The sequence below is a fragment of the Sorex fumeus genome, unplaced genomic scaffold (assembly GCF_029834395.1).
Source record: "Sorex fumeus unplaced genomic scaffold, SorFum_2.1 ptg000024l, whole genome shotgun sequence".
NCBI lineage: Eukaryota > Metazoa > Chordata > Mammalia > Eulipotyphla > Soricidae > Sorex > Sorex fumeus.
In genome coordinates this window covers 10,420,985-10,427,437 of record NW_026606081.1, presented here as the reverse complement: position 1 = coordinate 10,427,437, position 6,453 = coordinate 10,420,985, and the positions used below count along the sequence as shown (strand labels likewise).

General features: G+C 34.4%; 1 pseudogene; it reads left to right on the top strand.

Moving 5' to 3' along the window:
• The first annotated feature begins 833 nt into the window (after positions 1 to 833).
• On the top strand, positions 834 to 922 carry LOC130023870 (uncharacterized; annotated as a pseudogene).
• Positions 923 to 6,453: the final 5,531 nt, after the last annotated feature.

Sequence of the window (6,453 nt, the reverse complement as noted above, 5' to 3'; positions counted from 1 at the left end):
CATGGTACTATTTCTCCAGTCCCCAAAAATATTTTTTCATTATACTGAAACTCATTGTGCATAGCATGTTATGTTTCAATGTGGAAGGAAAAAAATAATATAGTTCTTACTTAATTCAATATGTATTTACTAGGTAGCTATGTGACAGTTAGATTTTTCATTCTGCCATAATGAATGCCAGTGGAAAGGAGTTGGATTGGTGTGTACTCCGTTGCTTGGCAACAATATAAAAATGAATTACAGATACTACTGTATATATCCATTCTGGTTCAATTCGTAGGATCTATATTATAGCCATATAAAATATAACTTAATTCTTCCTTCTTTTCTCAAGATGAGATTATGAAGAAGAGGACACACAAACAATATACATGAAATATACATGGGGATTGTAGATATCAGAATTGAATTTACTTATTGAATTGAATTATACATAAAGTTAGTCTTCTTTGCTTCTTTCTCAACCTGCCTTTTTTAAAAAATTTCAAATATAAGCTTTCTAAAAGGTATATTTAAAGTTTTGATTCCTTTTATTCATTAAAAAATTTTGAACCACATGCAGCAGTGTTCAATCTTACTCAGGATTACTCTTCTCAGGAGTGACTCCTAGAGATGCTGCGGGACATTATGCGGGGACCTTATCCCCAGTACTCTCTCTGGCCTTACCTCTTAAATATTTTGATGCAGGGAACACAAGAGTACTTTTAAACAATCTTTTTGATAAAGGGTTTTTATTGTAATCATTTAAATTATTTCTGAGAATTTTCTTTAATCCCACTAAATTTTCCAAATATTTATTAATAATTTAGAAAGTCAATCATAATAAAAGATAAATATTTTATAAATAGTAAAAAAAAAATTGGAACGATACAGAGAAGATTAGCATGGCCCCTGTGCAAGGATGACACGCAAATAAATATTAAAAGGAACAAAAAAAACCAAAATTAATTTGTAGCATAAGAATTTTGAAATAATACACTAGAGTAAATATGATTCTAATAATATTTATATTATAATACATACATGTTCTACTCTTTGAATATTAATTAAATTATCATGAACTTTTCCCGGAGCGATAGCACAGCGGGTAGGGCGTCTGCCTTGCACGCAGCCAACATGGCCGACCCGAGTTCGATTCCTCTGCCCCTCTCGGAGAGCCCAGCAAGCTACCGAGAGTATTCGATATGCCAGACACAGTAACAACAAAGTCTCCAATGGAGACGTTACTGGGCCCGCTCGATGATCAACAGGAGGGCCTTTACTTTACCTTTACTTTATCATGAACTTTTATACATTGCTTAAAGTAATTTGGATAAAAAGTATCATGTTCTGCAAAAGTTCATGAAAACATGATGAATTTTATCCCAACATTATAATTTTTATCCAAATTACTTTAAGCAATGTAGAAATTTACCCAATTTTGTACAAATTTCTTTAATTAATGTATTAATCACAATATGTTTTTTTCTAGTTAGAGATTTTTAATACTCCTATATACTTACTGAAACTGCATATGGCAAAATTTGATTAAGATTCCTTGCTTTCTGTTAGTATTTAATCATAGCTACAACTTGGTATGTGAGAAACATATTTTTCAATATAAATATTTATCTTGGCAAAATCTATTTGTTTCATAAATTTTATCAGACACAATACCCTAGTAATCTTATAATGGCTTTTGGGGTTTGATGTCAAAAATAAATTCATTTATTTAATTTGTGAGTATTTTTGTAGCAGAGTTTTCAAGATTTTGTCAAAATCTTCTGAAAATATGACTAACAATTTGAGAACAAGGAAATGACAATTACAGAAGATGAAGTTTTTCTGAGTAACAGAATATCCAAGTTTCTGATTAGGTACCCAAAAGCACAAATTAGATTTTTTCTAGGGAAAGGTTAATTTAGTAGCCACCACACTTAACTTTTTCTAAGAAGCACAATGGTTTATACAATCCTTTATCAAGCTGTTCAGCAAATGAAAGGGTCTATTTAAAGTGATTACAGAGAACCAGGTACTGCTTGTTAACCCCAGTCTAGGAATGCTGAGTTCCTTATTGGATAGGTTTGGCAACCATGACTAGCTGGGGAAAGATTTAAATTTTTTTCAAGTAAAAGAAGAAGCAAAGGCAAATCTTTTCTGACTATTCAAAAATCTTTGTGCTATTTGAAGTTTAGAGAGAGAAATAGTTCTTCTTTGGGATTCATGAGTACAGGCCTGAAAGAGTGCTATAGCAAATGAAGTCATATGTCACCCAAAGCCTGGTTTAATGCTGTAATCTGGGAGAAAATTAGCAGACATAAGTTAAAGATTTTATGGTCTTTTAAAAGACATATATTTCAAAGTCTTTATGGCCTACTTTAAAGCTGTAACTGTGGCATTCTGTTAGAGTTAAAAAAAAAAAATTTCTGGCAGTGTTTTACTCAATATTCCATACTTTTACAAGCATAAAACAAAAAGTTTTAACAAAGTCTGAGGTATTTCTCTAAATTCAAGCTTGAAAAATAAACTAAACCCACAGGCAACTGAGATAATTTATATTAAAAAAAGGAAGAATCAGTAAATTTTTATCTTAATTTTTAAGCTTAAGTTAAAAGTTAATTGCGCATTTTAACTCTTCCAGCTTCTACTTAGCCACATATAAACAATTTGCAGTGGGAGTGAATTTTCATTTTTATATGATTTCACTCAAATCCACGCATGAGACTAAGTTTTAAACATAGTTTTAACTCTTTCACTGTTTATTTTTATTTTTGGTTTTCGGGCCAAACTTGTCAGTGCCAGGGTTTGAACTGAGGCCTCAATCAGGATGCAATCAGTATGCAGTCAGCCCTTGGAGTTTTCTCTCTAGCCCTTGGAATCCTTTAAATTTATGAGTTCATAATACCTGAAATTTTTATATTTGAAAAATCATTGAGATACCTAGTGAAAGGAGGCTAGAAGATCTATATAGTGCTCCATACATGCTAAAGTAGGACTGTGATTATACCTGTTATCCTGTACTCAAAAGTAATTTTTTTTGTTCAAAATTAAGAACTGAAAAGAGCACTCTCTGAGAGACTTTGTAAGGATACAAATATGAGGAGCTCATTTTCTAGGGATCGTTTCAGTCATAGGTAGGGAAGAAAGTAACCTAAAATAGACGCAAATTTCAATCCCCCAAATCCTTGAGATTTTCTGCCTCTATTCTCTGAATTTGCCTGGTTTCTATGCTTAGAATGAATTACGTACATTGTTATCCTACCACCATGCCAACCTAACAGCTATTAAAGCACTCCACTTTATTTCTAAACATTGTTTTTATTATTTAGAGTACACAGGAAAATAAAAAATAAATCCACAGACAGAACACCAAATTCAGTACTTAAAATAACCTTGAAAACTCTTAATTGTCCTTAATGCTTCTCTTTTTTTTCTCTCCCAAATCAGGATTAATAAAATTTAAAGCTATTTTTCTTGTTGTCATTCTTTTCACAAAAACTTATTATACATGCAAAAACACCTGTTTTAAGTTTATAGCCATTGTGCAAATTACACTACTATAATTTATTGTCTTGTTGCATTTTTTAAAATTCAATCATATTCACTAGTGAAGAGGTGATGGATTTTATTTCTATTATTTATAACAGTTTCATATGAATTTAACATTGTGTATTTACTTATTTTAGTCAATTGTCAGTAGTCAAATTAGGTTGTTTTTCATTTCTATAAACTGTAGTGAAATTTCTGGATTTTTTTAGCATACATAACACATTTTCTCTATTTTTGAAGTCAAAATAAAGTTAATTATGAAAATCATCTAAATCTTCAAAGTTTATAAACAAAGTGACAAAGCCAATTGATTACTATTTTTATTAGTTTCTGCTTTAATCACCATAATTATATTGTAAAACTCAATAAAGATCCCTGAAGCACAGAGATTTATTCCAGTTAGGGCAAATCTTGCCTTGCATGCAGCCAATTTGGGTTTAATCCCCAGCATCACATACGGTCTGTTGATCATGGTCAGGGGTAATTTCCAAGTGCATTGCCAAGAATAAGCCCTGAGGATCACTAGGTGTTGCCCCCAAACAAAGAAACAACATCAACAAAAAATGCCAAATATTTTAATCAGTTTTATTTTGTTTATCAATAAAATTATAAATCAGATAATTTTATGGAAGTTCATTTTCCTGCCCGGCATGTGGCAGCTTCTACCTCAACCCAGTTTAGAATCCCTTTATGGTCTCCCGAGTACCTCTAAGTGTTATTCCTTATCAAAAATCCAGGAGTAGCTCCTATAAAATGCCATGTATAAACCAAGACAACACCCAGCCAAAAAATACAGAAAAAAATAAATAGTCAAGTGATTTTACTAGTGTTCCTATGCTTATGTTAATATTTTCCTTTTAAAAAAATTTATTGAGTTACTGTGAGATAGTTATAAGCTTTCAGGGCTGGAGTGATAGCACAGCAGTAGGGCATTTGACTTGCACGCAGCCAACATGGCCGACCCGAGTTCGATTCCTCCGCCCCTCTCAGAGAGCCCGGCAAGCTACCGAGAGGATCTCGCCCGCCCGGCAGAGCCTGGCAAGCTCCCCGCGACGTATTGGATATGCCAAACACAGTAACAACAAAGTCTCCAATGGAGACGTTACTGGGCCCGCTCGAGCAAATCAATGATCAACGGGAGGGTCTTTACCTTTTACCTTTAGTTACAAGCTTTCATGTTTGGGTTAAAATCACACAATGATCAAACTCCATCCCTCCACCAGTGCACATTCCCCACCACCAATAACCCCCTGTGCACCCCACCTTTCCTACCCTCCCCCTGCCTCCATGGCAGACAATATTCCCCATACTCTCTCTCTACTTTTGGGTGTTATGGCTTGCAACGCAGATACTGAGAGGTTATTATGTTTAGTTCATTATCTACTTTCAGCAACATCTCCCATCCCAACTGTTTCCTCAGGCCATTATTTTCTTAGTGATCCCTTCTCTATTCCAGCTGCCTTTTCCCCGTTGCTCATGAGGCAGGCTTTCAGCTATGGAGCAATCTTCCTGTCCCATGTATCTACTATCCTTAGGTGTCAGCCTCATGTTATGTTGTTTTATACTTCACAAATGAGTGCAATTCTTCTATGTTTGTCCTTCTCTTTCTGACTCATTTCACTTAGCATGATACTCTCCAAAAAGCAAGTTTCATGACTTCATCTCTCCTAACAGCTGCATAGTATTCCATTGTGTAGATATGCCAAAGTTTCTTTAATCAACCATCTGTTCTAGGGCATTTTGGTTGTTTCCAGATTTTGGCTATTGTGAACAGTGCTGTAATGAACATATAGGTAATGATGTCATTTCTACTGTGTTTTTCTGAATCCTCGGGATATATTCCCACAAGTGATATTATGGGGTCATATGGAAGCTCAATTTCTAGTTTTTAAAGGACTATCCATATTGTTTTCTAGAAAGGCTGGACTAGTGGCCATTCCCACCAGCAGTGAAAAAGCATCCCTTTTTCCCCACATCCACGCCAGCACTGGTTGCTTTTGTTCTTTTGAATGTGTGCCAAAGACCCCCAAATATATGACCATATAATCTTTGACAAAGGAGCAAGAAATGTGAAGTGGAACAAGAAAAGCCTCTTCAACAACTGGTGCTGGGAAAACTGGATAGCTACCTGCAAAAAAATGAACTCTGATCTCTGTCTAATTCCAGGTACAAAAGTCAAAACAAAGTGGATTAAAGACCTCAATATCAGACATGAATCCATAATGTACATAGAGGAAAATGTAGGCAGAACCCTCCACGACATTGAAGCTAATAGCATCTTTAAGGATGAAACAGCACTGACCATGCAAGTGTAAGCAAACATAAACAAATTGGACTACATCAAATTAAGAAGCTTCTTAGTTAAAAAAAAATAGTGACCAAAATACAGAAAGAGCCCACAGAATGGGAAAGAGTACTTACCCAATACCCATCTGATAAGGAATTAATATCCAGGTTATACAAGACTCTAGTAGAATTGTACAAGAAAAGTCCTCCAACCCCATCAAAAAATGGGGAGAATAAATGAACAGAAGTTTCCTCAGAAAAGAAATACAAATGGCCAAAATGCACATGACAAAATGCTTCACATTGCTAGTCATCAGGGACATGCAAATCAAAACAACAATGATATATCATCTCACACCACAGAGACTGGCACACATTCAAAAAGAACAAAAGCAACCAGTGCTGACTTGGATGTGGGGAAAAATGTTAATATTTTTAAACACCACCGTCCACCCAAATGGTTGTCAAGTGACTAAATCAGCATCTCATTGTCAAATATATATATGCCTAAGGACCGACCATATGTCTTAGTTTCTAAAGAAATTAGGAAAAGTGAATTAAATTCATACTTACATTTAATATATTTATTTAGTCAATATATCTTCTACTAAACATAGCAGTTACCCCCTATGATCACAA